Below are 19,115 nucleotides of genomic sequence, written 5' to 3' on the forward strand. Positions count from 1 at the left end.
ATGACTTCTGGAGGACACCATTTTTGGAAAAGCCACACAGGTCAAACATTTCATTTCTTTTGTTTGCTGACATAAAGGTTGTAAAATAAATAAATATACAATATATATGATGCAAAGAAAAGCTATGTTGACACAGTGCCATGTGACATGTTATCGCAGGGGTTCCCAAATTGTGCTCAGTGGAGCCCTTGGGGCTCTACAAGGGATTATGAGGGGCTCCGTGTCAGGCAGCACCATGCTGCTTCCTTCCTCCTTCTCCTCTTTTCTTCTCCTAATGCTCCCCTGGCCGGCGTAAGGACATGCGGCAGTGGTACCATGTTCCTTCCCTCCTATTCCTCTTCCTCCTTCATACAATCATGCTGGAAGAAGTAGAAATTTCTAAAAAAGTGTTCTCTCAAGTATAAAATTAGCCATTTTATTATTTGCATGTTTTCACTTTCATGGTGGTCCTATGCCCCTAACTCCAGCAAATGCGAAGGGTTGACTGTATCCAATTTACCATATATTTGTATGCACATGTGCTCTTTTTTTCTTTTTCTTAGCTTAAAATTGCACTCCATATATAAAGGAATGAGCTGAGAGTGGGGAGGAGAGGCTACTTCTTCAGGCAGGGGGAAAATCTTTTTAAATCCCACCACTGCCACCAGTATAAAGAAGGCGTTGACACCAATTATATCGGAAACCTCTCCACTCTTCTCACTCTCACACGCAAGCCCACGTATGTGAGAGGTGAGGGTATCCAGTTTGATTTTAGTTTTTCTTTTAAAATGGTAGCTGCCACCAACCTAAAATGTCTTTAGGATTTTTGTTGTTAAATGTGTCTGAGGCAATCTTCTCCCATTCCCTGCCCACACTGTTTCTACCCCTGGCTCCCAAACTGATGTTCAGTATGAGGCTTTTCTGTGGTATTTTATAGTTGTATTGCTGGAACTTTTATAAAGGCTTCTTAATGGAAATATATACTGTGGAGGCTCTTGAAAGTTGAAAATAGAATAAAAATTTATTTTCTTAAAAACAGGCAAATGATTACTTCAGAGAGGTACATTAGCGTAAACAGTTACAGACGTTCTTCAGCTTAACTTAGTTGTATGTTTCAGATTACTTCACTTAGTTTCAAACAGTTCCAACCAACCAATCTATCTATTGGTCACAAAAACCCTCGCTCTATTTGCTAAGAATAGTCACGAGTTCCCCTGGGTTGTTAATTAACTCTAACCTAGAGTCCTTCTATTAACCAGCCCAGTAGTGAGAGTCAATCTCTTGAGTTATTTTCCCCTCAAGAGATCCAAACTGCCTGACCTAGCCTGTCAGTTTCCACAGCTTTCAGTTCTCTCTCACACACACCCTCCAAACTCCAAACCTGAACTGCTCTCTTCAAACCCCAAAACAGAACTCTCTGGAGCTCTTTTTTCTCTCTCTGCACTCTAAGACTTGGCTCCTCCCATCTGCTCTGGTTGGCCAATCCTAGGAGTCTAAGCTCCTCCCCCTTTCACACTCGAGATAGCTGCCTGGCATTCTTCTACAAAATGGAGGCTTGCCTCACTCACTGTTACCCAAGCTTCATCCCAGGCCTAATAGGTAAGGTTCACTACACCATAACATTTAAAATTATCCAGGGTGACAGAAATTTCAACACTAATAGAGGAGTGTGATATAATAAAGGTTCACACCAGAGGCAGAAGAAATTAAAAACAGGGGACAGAAGCACAAATACAGCACAATTAGCCTTAAATACCTCAACTCACCCTTGTTTTAGTGCACTAAGTCCCTCAGTTCTGGGAAGGAACAAAAAGTCGACTCTTAAAAAAATAACAGATGAAAACATGATTGTTTTCAAAATTGTAGTGGTTTTTAATGTATGAGGTGCTGAATTTTTAAAAACACAAAATAAAAATATAGTACCACACACAGCTCTTTCACAAATGGACTTACTAATTCCCCGATTAACGTCATTCAGTCACATAATGTAAGTGGAAAACGTCAAAGCAACTTTCAAAAAAGACCACTATGAGACGGAGCAAATCTGAGGTCATTTTTGGATTTAGACCACTCACTTCTTATAAAACCAGCATACATTGTATAAAGTTTTTATAGCCGTCAGTGTTGCAGAAAAGAAAAAAATGTAGTGGAAAAAAATCTTGTTTACACCATTACTTTAACTTGTTTTGTTTTCCTGCTTATTCTACCCATAAGTAACTGGGCTGAAATAAGCAATGAAATAGACATCTTAACTTAAGGCAAGGAATCTTCAAGACAAAAATGTTTACAGTACAACTGCCATATCTATGGAACCAGTACTCACAATTTCAATTATCCACATCCAACAAAATATGTCATCTCTATACATTTTCTAGATCCTCTATGGTATTTTCTTTGGCCAAAAGTCCTTACTTTCCATAGGGTTCACTATTATCCACAATTGCAATTTTCCACACAAAGTCTGGAATGCATTACCCACAGATATGAAAGTCATACAGTATTTGCTTGTATTTCTTTCTCAAAATAGCCATGGCTCTGAGGAGGTAGATTGTCCAGCAAGGGCAATACTATCATAATGATTGTGGGGTGTAAAGTTTCATTTGACTTTTTGTGAGTTTTATTTTTGCAATTGGACAGTGGTGGCTGGTGGCATCTGTGCTTACGAACTGGCAAACTTGCTCAAGATTATAATCCAGATTTTAAAAGACATGTGCAGAGTGCTGAAGCCTCCCCCCCCCCCCCAAACTAGATCCAGCACTTAAAGCCCAATGCTGATTGGCTACTCTGTTGATAGGTAAACCATCAGCCAGTATTTGTTTTCAAATAATAAATATTGGGAAATTCCCACCTGAGAGATATACACCTGACAGAAACCAGAAAGGATTCTTTTTGGTAAACCAGGATAAGTAGAACAGTATGAACTGCTCATTGGCTCACCTCAACTTTGACTCATGCTGTGAACATCATAAATCAAGCCTGCATGAATTCTAGGATTATTATCTTGGCATAAACAGGCCCTTTAAGGACATGGCGTTTTATCCATTCTGACACCATGCTATCAGAACTGGCCATGATGTATGGCTTCCAGTTTGCTGGGGCCAAAAACCGTTTTGGGGTGTATGCTTCAAATGTGTCTAGGCATTGAGTACAATTCTGTCCAGTTCCTGGCCCTAGTATACATCTTGTTTAATATCACTTTATTTTTGTGGGAGAGTCTTTTCTCGTAATTGTGCGTATATGCACACACTTGAATCACAGTACTTGAATTTTGACTGAACCAAAATCCTGGAAGGTATCTTAGGGCTTGTCTACACCAAAAACTCAGCCCCACCCCAAATGAACCAGTGTTTGTTTTCATCGTGCACTGTAGCTTCCACGCAGGAATGTCAGAATATGCATCGTAAGTCAGAAACATCCAAAAAAGATCCGACTTACGATGACTTACGATTTATTTGCACACCTCTATTAGATAGTCATCCTTTGGTGGATAACCAAACAAATGTTACTGCCTGAAGGGTTCACAGCATTCAGCCTAAAGGTAGGGCTGAACATGCTTTTCATAAGAATCAGAGAATTGTTAGAAACACAGGTATATTGTTAAATACTTAAAACATGCTTCTTTCCCATCTGAGAAATATCACAATTCATACCATTAGATTCCCTCCAAGCTTTTCTTAATATGTTTCTTTTTTGTTGTTTTGTTTTGTATCAAGGTTTCATCATTAACTTTGATAACAGCCTAACATTTCTTTGGAACCGGAAGTGGTAATTCTGGAAATGTGTAATGGAGCTGATTAGTTCTGCAGGCGGAGGAGGTTTACCGTAAAGGTTTTTGGAAATCAGTCACTGATAATATTAAACCACAGTGAGGGGAGTAAAGGAAAAGTCAGAGTTCTGAAGAAAGACATTGTTGGAGACTGAGGTGGGAGTGTTTGGTTGGCAATTCAGCACTGACTCAACCGATTAAGAAAATGTGATTCACTTCAAAACTAGAAGAAAAGAACAGAACCCATTGCTTCTTAGAAACAACCTTTATTTATTTATTTATTTACAACACTTCTATCCCGCCTCTCTCAACTGCGGAGGGGACTCAAGGTGGCTTTACAAATAGCCAGTTAACCAATGCCTTAAAAACAATATACAATTAAAACTAACATTTAAGATAGAATAATAAATACATTTAAATAATTAGAAACATTTAAAACAATACATCACAATTAATCACATAATCCACAAACATAATCCAGGCCATTCCTATAGTCATTGCACATCATTCCATATCTATCTATTGCACACATTCTCCAAAGGTTTGGTCACAAAGCCACATTTTTACTCTCTTATGAAAGATCAGGAGGGAGGTGGCTGATCTAATATCCCTGGAGAGGGAATTCCACAGCTGAGGGGCCACTACTGAGAAGGCCCTATCTCTCGTCCCCACCAATTATGCCTGTGAAGGAAGCGGGACCGAGAGCAGGGCTTCCTCAGATGATTGTAAACTCCAGGATGGTTCATAGAGGGAGATACGTTCAGACAGGTAAGCTAGGGCATTTTTGGCTAAAGCCAGCATTTTGAATTGTGCTCAGTAGCAGATTAGCAGCTGGGGAGCTGACGTAACAGAGGGGTTGTATGCTCCCTGTATGCCGCTCCGATGAGCAATCTGGCTGCCGCCCATTGGATCATTTAAAGCTTCTGAACAGTCTTCAAAGGCAATCCCATATAGAGCATGTTGCAGTAATCTATTCAGGATGCAAGCAGAGCATGGACTACTGTGGCCAAGTCTGACTTCCCAAGGTACGGGAGAAACTGGTGCACAAGTTTTAATTGTGTGAATGCTCCCCTGGCCGCCACTGATATCAGGCTCAGTGATAAGTCCAGGAAGACTCCCAAGGTGCGAACCAGCATCTTCAGGGAGAGTGTAACCCCATCCAAAACAGGCTGTAACCCTATACCCTGTTTGACTTTGCGACTGACCAAGAGGACCTCTCATCTTGTCTGGATTCAATTTCAGTTTTTTCACCCTCATCCAGCCCATCATAGCTGCCAAGTCCGAATCATGACCTGAACAGCCTCCTTAGTAGGAGGTGGAAAGGAGTGATAGAGTTGAATGTCATCTGCATACAGATGACACAGAACTCCAGATGATCTCTCCTAACTGCCTCATGTAGATGCTAAAACAACATGGGAGACAGTATTGAGCCCTGCAGGACCCCACAAGACAAGGCTGTGGGGCCGAGCAGGTGTCCACCAACAACATTTTCTGGGAGCAACCCTCCAGGAAAGACCGGAGCCACTGTAGAACAGTATCTCCAAGAACCATTCCCATGAGATGTCCCAGAAGGATATCCCGGATTATCTGACAATGTGGACTCATATAATCTAGTTTAAAGCAGAAAACTTGTGATTAGATCCTGGGGCATAGGGCTTGTCTGGAAGGGCCCTCAGTTCAAAGTAGATATTGTGGATTATCTGCTTTGATATTCTGGGTTATATGGCTGTGTGGAAGGGCCCTTAGATGATCTGGAGGGATTTCCAATGCGTTTTAGTTGACCCAAGAAAGAGATTCCTGTTTTGTGCATTTGGGGTTTTGTTGTATTTTGTTGTATGGCACCATGGCTGTCCCGAATATGCATCCTGGTTTTGAAGAGATTTTATCACACAAACCACTGTTCTACTGAAGTAGTGCTATCATTGATAGTGTGGATACATATTGGTTTGAATACATACAGCTTTGATATCACCCCTCACAATTACACATTTTCTGCAATTCATGGTCTTGTGATCATACTTTTGCATCCCCTCGCTTTTAGAGCAATTTTGCAATTTCAACTTTGAATTAAAAAAAAATCAAAGGAATTGTGATCTAATAGACTTTGTTAATCATGAGGATAGGAGAATCACAGGGGAAGAGGTAGACCGGCAGTGGGATGTGCATACCGTTATGTAATGGATACTTCAATGGCTGTTTGCCCACCTCATGCAACAAAGTCCATAAAATGAAAGAATTCTGAGCCTAGACATTTCTACTAATACCAGGCATGATCAAAGCTTGCAGTCTTTCCCACGAAAAATACCCACTTGTGGTTTCTGCATTTCAGACAAAGAATAGAGGGGAAGGTCTGCGGCAAATTATTTTGCTGCTATTGATTCAAATAAAAACTCTGCTGGCCTACAACCATAAGCCATATTTTTTACTCTAAATTTTTCTGCAAAATTTAAATAGTATGCTATGACTGGAGATTTATAATTTGCCAGGAAGCCCAGAGTTCTCAGGGCAACCCTGGAGACTGGAAATGGCAATGTGTCTACATTTATTGTTAGTCTGAATTTTAAAGGTGCTTTGCAATATATTTAAACGTTGTTGTTGTTTATTCGTATAGTTGCTTCCGGCTCTTCATGACCACATGGACCAGCCTACGCCAGAGCTCCCTGTCAGCCATTGCCTCCCCCCTCCAGCTCCTTCAAGGTCAAGCCAGTCACTTTAAGGATACCATCCATCCACCTTGCCTTTGGTCGGCCCTTCTTCCTTTTGCCTTCCATTTTCCCCAACATCATTCTCTTCTCCAAGCTTTCCTGTCTTTGTGGCCAAAGTACTTCATCTTTGCCTCTAATATCTTTCCCTCCAGTGAGCAGTCAGGCTTTATTTCCTGGAACGTGGACTGGTTTGATCTTCTTGTGGTCCAAGGCACTCTCAGAATTTTCCTCCAATACCACAGTTCAAAAGCGTCTATCTTTCTTCACTCAGCCTTTCTTATGGTCCAGCTCTCGCATCCATAGGTTACTACAGGGAATACCATTGCTTTAACTCTGCGGACCTTTGTTGCCAGTGTAATGTCTCTACTCTTCTATTTTATCAAGATTGGTCATTGCTCTCTTCCCAAGAAGTAAACGTCTTCTGATTTCCTGGCTGCAGTCTGCGTCTGCAGTAATCTTTGTGTCTAGAAATACAATGTCTGTCACTGTCTCCATGTTTCCTCCCTCCATTTGCCAGTTATCAATCAGTCTGGTTGCCATAATCTTGGTTTTCTTGATGTTTAACGGCAACCCAGCTTTGGCACTTTCTTCTTTCACCTTGGTTATAAGGCTCCTTGGCTCCTCCTCGCTTTCGGCCATCAACGTGGCATCATTTGTATATCTAAGATTGTTAATGTTTCTTCCAGCAACTTTAAATCTAGCCTTGGATTCAAAAAGCCCCGCACATTGCATGATGTGTTCTGCATACAAGTTGAATAGGTAGGGTGAAAGTATACAGCCCTGCTGTACTCCTTTCACAATCTTATTGTGTCATTGTCTGATCTTACTGTTGCTATTTGGTCATTATACAGATTTCTCTGGAGACTCAGTAGTTTCAGGATATTGAAACTACTGTGGCAATTGTTCAGATGAAGATTCAAAATAAAACCCGAAATAGGTTCACCACCCCACTGATGATACTCACCATCCTCCAGGACATCATTACATAATTCAGCACCCTGATTTGGATCAGGGACACATAAAGTTTCTACTCCCCTCTGCGATCTCCAAAAGGAATCAGGACTCTTGTACTTGCGGTTTATTTGTTTAAAAGTCATTCATGCAATTGCTAACTTAGGAACTATTCTTAATATTGGTCAAAAGTTACTAGTACAAAATGCATCCACAGTTCATGGCCAATGTGTCTCATACGTGTGCTTATATGCCTGTCATAAAGAAGCCACGTTGGCTACCTGTCTGCTACTGAACTAATTTTAGAGCAGGTGAGCACAACAGCTGACAGTTCAGAAGGTATTTTCACTCTCACCAAAATCATGGTGTGCAGTATCTCATCCAACCACCCCCATATTGGGAAGAAATGGCAAGTGGTATCACTAGAAGCTTTAACTCCTCCTGAACATGTTAAAGGTCAGACAAACTTCATTTTATAAACAAGAAGGGATCAGATGGAATCAGGGAATACAAAAGTTGGGAAATGGTTAATAATTTACAGCACTAGTGTGAATGCAAATATTTGCATTAGCACATAGTCTGGTTATCTCTAGAACTGGACATCTGATGTATTTCTGATGCAACTGACAAATGATCACTATATCTAAGAAATGCTCATGCTGCAAAAAGCAAATGGTTATTCTACAGAACTCTATTGCTTTAAAAACATCCTCTCTTTTGATTTCACTGATCTAAAAGATCATAACCTCGATACCTCTTTTCTTATCTTTTGTTTTAACAGGTACTATTAAAGAGCAGATTGTAAAAACTCACAATAATGCTTCGGGGGCCTCAATCTAATTTCTGATCTCAACTTGACTAATCCCATTAAAGGACGGTATCAATGTAAATGTTCTTCAACCATTTAGCAAGACTGAGGGACCCTGTGTGACTGATAACAAAAGAGTTGCCCATTTGCGCTGTAAAAGAAACAAAAATATATTGTTCCTGCATATGTGAATGCATATACACAGAATGAGGATTTTTTACAAAAAAATTGAGTATAGAATGTGCTAGCTAGATCTGCATTGCCGGTAGATAAAAGACAAATCATTATTTGGCCACGGTAGTGCAATGGGTTAAACCCTTGTTCTGCTGAACTGCTGACCTGAAGGTTGGCAGTTTGAATTTTCAGGATGGGGTGAGCTCCCGCTGTTAGCTGTAGCTTCTGCCAACCTAGCAATTTGAAAACATTCAGATGTTAGTAGATAAATAGTTACCACTTCATCAGGAAAGGCAAAAAGAAGCTCGAAGCAGTCATGTCGACCATACAACCAGGAGGTGTCTATGGACAACACAGGCTCCTTGGCTTGGAAATGGAGAAGAGCACCTCCCCTCAGGGCCAGAAATGAGCACTGTCTCCAGAGTCAGAATGAATCTGCAAAGCGCCCAACGTCTTCCTGGTGAGCAGGACAGCATTGGGTGCTTTTCAGAAGTAGCGCTTCTCTGCTCTGCAAAGCGCCCAACGTCTTCCTGGTGAGCAGGATGGCGTTGGGCACTTTGTAGAGCAGAGAAGTGCTGCTTCTCTGCTCTGCAAAGTGGCGACTTCCTTCCTTGGGGAGGCAGGAGCGGCAACGGAGGCAGGAGTTGCCTCAACGGTGCCCCCTACAGGATGGTGCCACAGGCAACTGCCTAGTTTGCCTGATGGTTGAACCGCCCCTGCACATGGGCCAGGAGTGCAAGGCAGCAACAATGGAGGGCAGTGGCAGTGGCAGCAAGGTGCAGAAAGTGGTGGCAGCAACAAAGAGCAGCAGCACCAACCTGGAGAGCAGACGCCACACATCCTGGCTAGTAGACATGTGCATGAGATTTGTTCCTACCGTTTCTACCATTTATTTCATGTCTTCTGTTTCTTTGGGAGCACGAAACAGGAAGCCCCCTCCCCACATGAAAATCTGCTCAACATGAAAGCCTACTTTCATCTGCAGCTGAACTTGCCTCCTTGCCTTGGAAAAAGAGTGTGTGTGTGGTGGGCCACAGATAACCCCAGGACATGCCTACAGCTGAGTGCTTCTTACTCTAGAGTAAGAGACGCTCAGCTGCAGGCACTGGCAGCCGCATGTGCTCTCTGGGCTTGCCTGTACGCCACACCACACATGTACTCTCTTTCCAAGAAGAGTGCATGTGTAGCGTGGCATGCAGGCAGGCCCTGAAAACATGTATGCCTGTCAGCCAAGCACCTCTTACTCTAGAATAGAAACAGCAGGTGCCAAATAAGAAGAATGGAAGGGTTCTTAAAGTACGTGGAGAAAGCCATAATGGCTTGGTTTTGGGGATCCCAAACTGAAAACCAATATCTACCCTCCTGATTTCAGAAGACTCCCAAAAAACAGATTAGGGCCCCCAACAAAAGCCGGGACATGAAACAGGGCAAGGTTTACCCCGAAAGCACAAGTCTACTGGCCAGCCAGCAGTGGGAGCTGACAGTGGCATGAAAGGCAATGATAGCCCTTTTTTAAGGGCTAAAAAGAAGTAAATGTCTCAGGAGTGGGGCATTGGTATTGGTGCAAAATTGGGGAGGATAGGACCACAACAAGGAGCCAGAATGATATCAGCTTACTACAGCCTCTTGATCCTGCTCCTCACCCAGAAGCACATCTAGCTCTGTTTAGAAATTCTAAAAGATATTCTAAGAGACTTACTTTTTTCTTAGAATCAAAACTTGAAATTAGTGTGTCTTCGAAGAACTGGTATCTAGAATCAATGCAATACAGTTACGTCCCTTAGCCTCAACTGGGTGCAAGGAGAACATTCCACATAGGTTCAGAGGAAATCATCAATTGGATACAGAGGAATCTATATGCAAATGGTGCATTTAGTAGGGACTTTTAATTGGTGTGAGCAAAATGAAGAGTAAACTGTCCTTCTGCTTTTAGCTGAAGCCATATAAGGTTTTTCCTCCCCTTTCAAATGCCAGGTTCACTTCTCTGTTTTTGCTTATTAATTTCCTCTTTGCATGAGGCAGGCCCTCATTCATCTTCCTGCTAACCCGCAGCTCTGAACAGTGTTGTGGGGAGATTGCTTGGCTAGTTGCCAGCTCCCTCCCTCCACTCTTTTTGCTTTTCCATTACCTCTGGACATGAGCCGAGCAAGACACGCCTCACAGATCCAGGTGTGGCTGCCATGAGCTCACCTGGCTAGGCGGGAGGGAGCTACCGTTAAAGCAATCGGGCACCCTCAGGGTACTGACATCTGCACACCCTTTCCTTTTGCTACACTTTGGAGTCCGAACACATCAGAGCAAAGAGCAGCTAAGTTAGGTAAGGAGGTGATGAGATTTATTTTTTTTTACTTATTGATTTTGAGTTGCTCTTTTGTCCTTGCTGGTTTCCACACTTCTTGTCACTGTGGTATAATTTCTCTTCTTATGATGGCCTGTCATTTGTAATTAATAGGAATATAAATCTACTTTAGGGAGCTCTTTTGAAGAATTAATTTGATTCCAGAAGATTAGAAATCATGCTAAAGGGAATAGTAACATTTTATGAATCATTTTATTGTGAGCTCAGATTCTGTATGATGCCTACAACATGAAAAACCTCAGTGGAAATAGTGGTCTTAAGTCCATGGATTCTTGTTCTAACTCTTTTCCAAATGTGTATGTACCTTTAGCATGGGGATGGAGGGCTCTTGTGAAACATCTGGATCAGAGTTGAGAAAAGTTACTTTGTTATGCAGAAGCCACCAGTCAGCTGGGGGATTTTGGAAGTCGTAGCACAATGTCCTATGGTGCTTGACTACTGATTGTGGTTACTGTCTATGTTTTAAGTTATTTTAACTTCTGTAAGATGTGTTATTATACTGTGATTTTATTGTGTTACTGTTTTTATTGATGTAATACTGTTTTAGGCTTGCCCCAGTGTAAGCTGCCCCGAGTCCTTCGGGAGATGGAGCGGGGTATAAATAAATTATTATTATTATTATTATTATTATTATTATTAGTCTCCAAACCCAACTTTTCTAAATTGTTTCCTACACAATTGTTAATTTTCCTGTCTGATGTATACAATAAGCAACTTTTCTTTTTATCTGAATATCTTATTTTTTTCTGGTTCTAATTTGGATAGTATGTATAGTATAATTGTTAATTATATTTCAGCTTGTGAGTTGAATATACAGAAGGCTCAGTTCAGTGCTGAACAGGATGAGGCCAAATGCTATTCCTAGAATCATAGAGTTGGAAGAGACCTTAAGGGTCATCCAGTCCAACCCCCTATCATTCAGGAAAAGCACAAAGTACCCCTGACAGACGGCCATCCAGCCTCTATATTAAAGCCTCCAAAGAAGAACCTTCCACCACACTTTGAGGCAGTAACTTCCATTGTTGAACAGCTCTTATGATTAGGAAGTCCTTCATAATGTTCAGGTAGAATCTCCTTTCCTGTGTCTGAAAAAAATGTAGAGCTTGTCACTTTGGGTAATAGGTATTTTGTGTGGAATTGTTTTGCTAGCAATAGTACAGCAAGGAGAGGAGAACCATCTTGAGCCATCCCTGGACTCCCTCTGTTTCATGCACTTATTTTTTCATGATATATGTTCTGCTCTAAGTTTTTCTATATCTATCCATGGAGGCGTTCAATCTTTTCTGAGACTGCAAAAAATCTCAGTCCCATCCGCCTCAAGAATAGAAATGTAATGTAGTGGGTCCTTGGCATCCACTGGGGTTTGGTTCTAGGATTTCCCATGGATACAAAATCTGCAGATACTCAAATCCCATTATATACAGTGGTTTAGTAAAATGGCATTCTTAATATGGCAAAATTAGGGTTCACTTTTTTGGAACTTTTTAAATATCAAGCTGTGGTGGAATATTTGGATGCAGGCAGCTCAATTTACAATCTTCAATCTTTTTTTAAGAGTTGTCAGCTGACAGGAGGAGTCATGTGTTGCAGCAGTGAAGCAATCACACACGTTCACTCACTATAACCTTTGTGACAGTTACAATTTTTGAAATTATCTTGGTAAATCATATCTGCAGCAGCCTATCTGCAATCAGCAGGACTTTATTCAGTCATGACTTACTGAAGTGTCAGTGAGTTCAGTGGAGCTATTCTAAGTACAATTTTGTTTGGAAGTGAGACACTATCATGAACCACTTTACTAAAATGATATCGATCAGAACTGTATGTTTCAATTATTTTTTACAATTAGCATTGCAGGTTGAGCATTCCTTGTGTAGGATTATGAAATCTGAAGTGCTCCAAAATTCAAAATCGTCTCCATGAGATAATGATGGTTCAGTACACAAACATTTTATACACATTATTATTAAAACTATTGTGCATAAATTTATTTTCAAGCCATATGTATAACGCATGTAAAGTGTACATTAAACATAAATGAATCTCTTGGGCCCCTTCAACACAGCTGAATAAAATCTGACATTATCTGCTTTGAACTGGAATATATGGCAGTGTGGACTCAGATAACCCAGTTCAAAGCAGATATTGTGGGATTTTTTTGCCTTGATATCCTGGGTTGTATGGCCCCTTGATGTTTCATTTTGTACCTAATCCTATATGTAAATTCAGATATTCCAAAATCCAAAACACCTTTGGTTTTAAGCAGTTCAGATAATGGATACTTATCTTGTGTATTGCATTCATTCATTTAATTGCAACTCACCCATTTTTAATCTTTCTTCTAAAATTATGGGAAAAAAGCATTGAAAGTAGTTTTTAAGGACAATAAAATGTTACCCACACATAGTGAATGTATGCTGAGTTCAAGGCACAATGGTCATTTCTAGTAATATGGATGAAATATGATGGAATATTGTATTGGCAGATGTTGGCTTTCATGTAAGTGAGATTGTAACTTTGCTCTGGGTTTTAGCCTGAACTTTAAAGGAGCTATTGGGGTGCTGAACCTGCGCCCACTCTCCAATAGATTTAGTACCTTAGATAGCTCTTTTGAGATTCACACTAAGGACCTTATCAGACGCAGCATCCTGCCCATTTCTACACACTTTATATACAGTTTAAAGGAGTCCCACAGACGCAAAACTACTTCCAGTGGTTTCCTGCTGGACTCCATCTTTAAAATGTTTTTAAAATGTGTAAAAACTGAGATTTTGGAGTCAAGGAGTAATCATCTTCAGAGCTCTCAGTTTGCGCAAAAATGGCTAAAGGCACTTATTTTAATGTGGGATGGGAACTGTTAGATTCCCCCATGTTAGATCATTGTAGTGATGTCAATGTGTGGGTGTTCCTGTGTGTGGTCTGGAAATATGCCTCAATGCTCCTTTTCTCATCATTAATGCTCTTGCAAGAAACTTTTATAGTAATTTTTTTAAAAATATATTCTTCAGGAATTGCACGATTTTGATATACTACCATTTCACTGTAGCTATATTTCCCCGTTTTTAAGATCTAGATTTCAGACTTCTGCAATTCTGAGTTTTTCTCTTTTTAATTTATTTTAAAAAGAAAGCCATATGGGTGGGGACCACATTCTCCCTGGTGATAGCTCAGAACATGGAGGAAAATTGTAGAAATAGACAAAAGTCCATTGTGTGTGATGGGGTTAACTTACTATCTGTTTCCCTTATAAATGGAGTGGAACAAAATGCTACAGTAAAGAAGATGATCCCCCACCCCCACTTTCCCACCCTCATGGGATGAGGCCCTAAAACTCAGGAAAATCAGCCTCCACTACAGAAATATACCTATTTAAACAGCATGATAATCCCAATAACTTGAAAGGTCAATTCTGATTCCTTTTGGAGCTTGCATCAATTGGGCAGAGTCAGCTGCCACGTGTATGGAAGCAATCCTCACAGGTGACTCAGGCATCCACAAACACATTCAATTCACAAGAAGTGCAGGTGGTAACTTTCAGGCTGCTCAGGAAAAACGGTTATTGACCCTTTTCGCACCCACTTCCATCCTTACAGCTGCAGTAACTCAGAGGTTTTGAAGTATCAAGACTGCAAGCCTGGATCAAAATGCAATATTTGGGGCAGATAATGAAAGTATGCTACTATGAGAAAGGTGCTGTTGGAAAATGAAGAAGCAGCTCACATAGATGTTGCAGAATTGGTTTTATAAATAGCTTGGAAATATGAGCTGTGTTGATTAGGAGTTTCAGGGAGTTATAGTCCAAAAAACAAGAATAATTTCCCAAACTCTGGTGCTTTCTCTGCCATATTGCAAGAAGAAAAGAAATTCTTCAAAACGGAATACCTATTTGTATAAGAATGATAATTGATATGATTATTTTGTTTTGGTGTGCCTTTCCAACTTATGGTGACCCCATCACAGGTTTTCTTAGCAAGATTTGTTCAAAGCAGATGTGTCTTTACCTTCCTCTGAGGCTGAGAACATTTGACTTGCCCAAGATCACCTAGTAGTGGGTTTGGTTTCCATTGCTGAGTGGGATTTCAAACTCTGCTTCCAAGAGTTTCCTTCGAATTTTCTAATTACCCATCTATTCTGCCTCGATTGATAAGCATAGATGCATACTGAGAAACAATTGCTCTGATTTAAATAGGAATAAAGTCATCCTTTGTACCTAGGGATTGCATGGATTCAACCATTCACAGCTTGAAAATATTTTTAAAACTCTCAAAGTTTTAAAAATGTCCATGTCAATGCTTCCTAAACTGTGAGTCCCAACCCCAAATGGGGTCCCCTTAACTCAGTGGTTCTCAACCTGGGATCCCCAGGTGTTTTTGGCCTACAACTCCCAGAAATCTTAGCCAGTTTAGCAGCTGTTAGGATTTCTGGAAGTTGAAGGCCAAAATCTTCTGGGGACCCCAGGTTGAGAACCACTGCCTTAACTCAATGCTGGGGTCCTGAATTTGTTTTCACCTATTGACTGTTTTAGACATTTACATATATCCCGCCCTTCTCACCCCGAAGGGGACTCAGAGTGGTAAATGTTTGATTTTATGCCCAACTTATATACAGTAGAGTCTTGCTTATCCAACATAAACAGGCCAGCAGAATGTTGGATAAGCGAATATGTTGGATAATAAGGAGAGATTAAGGAAAAGCCTATTAAACATCAAATTAGGATATTATTTTACAAATTAAGCACCAAAACATCACATTATACAACAAATTTGACAGAAAAAGTAGTTCAATACGCAGTAATGTTATGTTGTAATTACTGTATTTACGAATTTAGCACCAAAATATCACAATATATTGAAAACATTGACTACAAAAATGTGTTGGATAGTCCAGAACATTGGATAAGCAAGTATTGGATAAGTAAGACTCTACTGTACCTATATATCTGGGGTCATGTAAAATTTTCTCAGGCCAAAAAGGTTCATGTGTGGAAAAGTTTAAGAAATCCATGTCCAGGTGCTAACTTCAAGATTTCTATTTTGCTTTCCCTTCTTAGAATTCTTGATCTTTAAGGCAGAGTTGGCTTGGACTGTCCTTTCAGCAAAGGATGCATTAAAACCATTGACAGACCTGTATAAAATGAGAGCCATGGCCACAATTATGGCAACCTTTGTTCATATCTGAATTTAACAATGTGCTTATATTTGCTTCTCCCGCTTGAAATTGGAGCTGCAAAAGCAAACACGCATATATCCTGAGCTTAACAGTAAGAGGGAAGGGAAGGCTGGATCACCAATTACATGTACCTTAATCATCACTGGGTTCCTTTGTGGCTCATTTGGATTACCAGGGAGTGCCAGTGAGGCTGAGGGATGGAGTTGCCACAGCTACCAAGGCATGTTTGTTTTGCCTGAATTAATAACAAGGTGTGTTATCAGGAATCCAGGGTATTGTTAATGTGCCTCCTGGCATTATGCATTTGGAGGTCAAAAATGAAAGAAAGGGGACTCTATATGTATAGACACCCTAACCCAGCCCTTAAACAGAGTATACATCTCCTTGGTGCTCCCTGCAATTTTCATTTAAATCAAAATGAAATTGCATTTTTGCTGGCAACCCAAATGCTTTTCATGCAATGGGAAATGGACTGCACTCAGTGGGATAATCAATATCATCAATCAATGTCATGCATTTTAGTTCCATATCAATAGGCAATATTGATCAAATTCATATTAATCAAAGGTAGCTAAAAGTTACTATTCACGTTACTATTAATCAAATATGAGCAAAGGGTCTTATTTTGTTATAATGAATGGAAGGAGTTTTAATTGTGTGTGCATATGCCTTTAAGTTGCCTGCTGACGTATGGCAACTCCATTAATTTATAGGATTTTCATAGACAAGGAATATTCAGAGATGGGTTTACCAGATCCTTTCTCTGAAATATATCCTAGAACACTAGGTATTTGTTAATAATCTCCCATCCAAATATTAATTGGGGTTGACTTTGCTTAGCTTCTAAAATCAGACCTTATCCTATTAACATCAGGGTTTATCCGTGGTGTCAGAGCCGGTCCAACAATGAGGTGAATTAAGCGGTCACTTGGGGCGCAAAACATACAGGGGTGCAGTTGAGACTGCTTTTTCTGTTGATTTCTTGTAAAACGTGATGTTTTGGTGCTTAATTTGTAAAATCTGAATGTATTTTGATGTTTAATAGGCCTTTCCTTAATCCCTCCTTATTATCCAACATTTTCGCTTATCCAATGCTTTTATTTTTCAGTAATTGGTTGGGGGGGGGGGGGCGCCAAAAATCTGTTCGTCTACACTTGAAAAATACTTAGGGCCGGCTCTGTGTGGTGTCCAGGGAGGGGACGCATGGAGAACTCATCACCCCATGCCCCGCATTGGCCAAATTACATTTTGCCCCATCCCATGGGGGAAGCGCTTGCCACCTGACTTTGCCACCATTGTTGCAAATGCAACACGGGAAGCCTCCCGTATTGCCGTGTTAGCAGTGTATGCTGCTTCCTCTCCCCTTTTGGCATGGGGCCCCACTGGTAGTAGATGTACACTGTGTAATGGGCTCTGTGGCAAAGGGATGGGGAACCGGCGTATGATGGGCAAATTAACTCACATGATGAGGTCATAGATCTGGAGCTTTTAGGGTATTTAGGACCAGGATTTTTAATTAGTTTAATAACAACACTGCCCAATCAAAAACAATTATTGGTATCTTCCGTCCCTTCCAGACAGTCCCTATATCCCAGGATCTGATCCCAGATTTTCTGCTTTAAACTGGATTATATGAGTCCTCACTGCCAGATAATCTGGGATAAACAGAAAACCTGGAATCAGACCCTGGGATAGAGGGCATGTCTGGAAGGGCCCTTGGTTTTTAGGCTTGTTCTTAGGGTTATTTGAGGCATTGGTTCAGAAAATTGCATTGGAGATTAGCTCTAATTTCATAGAAATTGTCATCATCATGTTTTATGGGCAAGCAGATATAGCATATGTTCTTTATCTGTGGGTACCCAGGTGTTTTGGCCTACAGCTCCCAGAAATCCCAGCCAGTTTACCAGCTGTTAGGATTTCTGGGAGTGAAAGGCCAAAACACCTGGGGACCCACAGGTTTAGAACCACTGATCTAAAAAACTAAAGCTGATGGGGAAAAACATTTCTGGAATCAGCAGGTCAAATATACACAGAAACAGGGCTATCATTTGAGGCACTAACGTGTTTTGGCCAACATAATTAACGAGAAATTGAATTGAATTAGAATCACACATACAGCTAGATTTTTCTCCTATATATGTGAGATTAATTAAAAACTAAAAAGTTCGCCTCCCTACAGAAACAGAAACAAAAAAGTCCAGCCCATGAGCGCTTCACCAATCGCAAATAGTAGTCTCTGACTACATTGTAGTTGCCTTTAAATAAATAGAAATCAACCATAGCCTTAACTACATGCCCTACTTTCCTTAAGGGCAGCTGTATAACCCTGAAAGATTTCAAGGTAGGGAGAGAGCAAAGTTCAATGGCTACATTGTTAGGCTACATTTGGAGATATGTAAATCCCCATGCAACCAGAATATTTGCTGATGACCTTAGGCAAGTCACACCCAGTCACACTGAACAACCTCATTGGGTTATTATGAAGATGAAACAGGTGGAAAAAGACGGCTGTGATGCCGCCTTCAGTTGCTTTCTTATGTGCCTTCAAGTTATTTCTAACCTATGGCGACTCTTAGATGAACCTGTCCAAGCATTTTCTTGGCAAGATTTGTTCGTAAGAGGTTTGCCATTGCCTTCCTTGTAGGTCCCTTCTATACACCCATGTAACCCAGAATATCAAGGCAGAAAATCCCACAATATCTGCTTTGAACTTGATTATCTGAGTCCACACTGCCATATATTCCAGTTCAAAGCAGATAATGTGGAGTTTTACTGAGCTGTGTGGAAGGAGCCTGAGGCCAAGAGAGTGTAACTTGTCCAAGGTCACTGGTGGGTTTCAGTTGCTTGACAAGAAACAATTTTTATACAACATGATATGGAAATTACATACTTTCCCTAACACCTCCTTATCAATCTACTTTTGGGGAAGCTTCTAAGCTCTGTTCTCTTTCTTTCTAAACTAAAAAGTCCAATCCTGTCATATTTCCCTATCTACTGTCTTGCTGTTCGTTTTTGTTTCATGTGGAACAGTCTTTTTTCTAGCATATGCACCTCTTCTCTCTCACTTTCTATTTTTAAAAAAAGCACCTGGAAATCTAGCTCCATGAAATTCCTTTCCAATTAGTTATATCACTTCCCACTTTCTCCCAGCTTTCTTTTGTTTCTGTTTCTTTCTCTTTTATTATCTGTCTGTGTTAGACTGTT

At 40.6% G+C, this 19,115-nt stretch overlaps 1 protein-coding gene across 2 annotated transcripts in view; it reads left to right on the forward strand.

The window, feature by feature from the left end:
- Positions 1–805: 805 nt before the first annotated feature.
- tns4 (tensin 4) overlaps positions 806–19,115 on the forward strand; it is a 45,585-nt gene continuing 27,275 nt past the window's right edge. The window contains exon 1 of one of the 2 annotated variants that reach the window (XM_062957419.1): positions 806–1,578. The gene's annotated coding sequence lies outside the window, so the exon portion shown is untranslated. Of the gene's footprint in view, positions 1,579–10,410; positions 10,701–19,115 lie in introns of those variants that run through there. The other variant, XM_008113375.3, reaches the window with a different exon arrangement.

The sequence above is a fragment of the Anolis carolinensis genome, chromosome 6 (genome assembly GCF_035594765.1).
Source record: "Anolis carolinensis isolate JA03-04 chromosome 6, rAnoCar3.1.pri, whole genome shotgun sequence".
Taxonomy (NCBI): domain Eukaryota; kingdom Metazoa; phylum Chordata; class Lepidosauria; order Squamata; family Dactyloidae; genus Anolis; species Anolis carolinensis.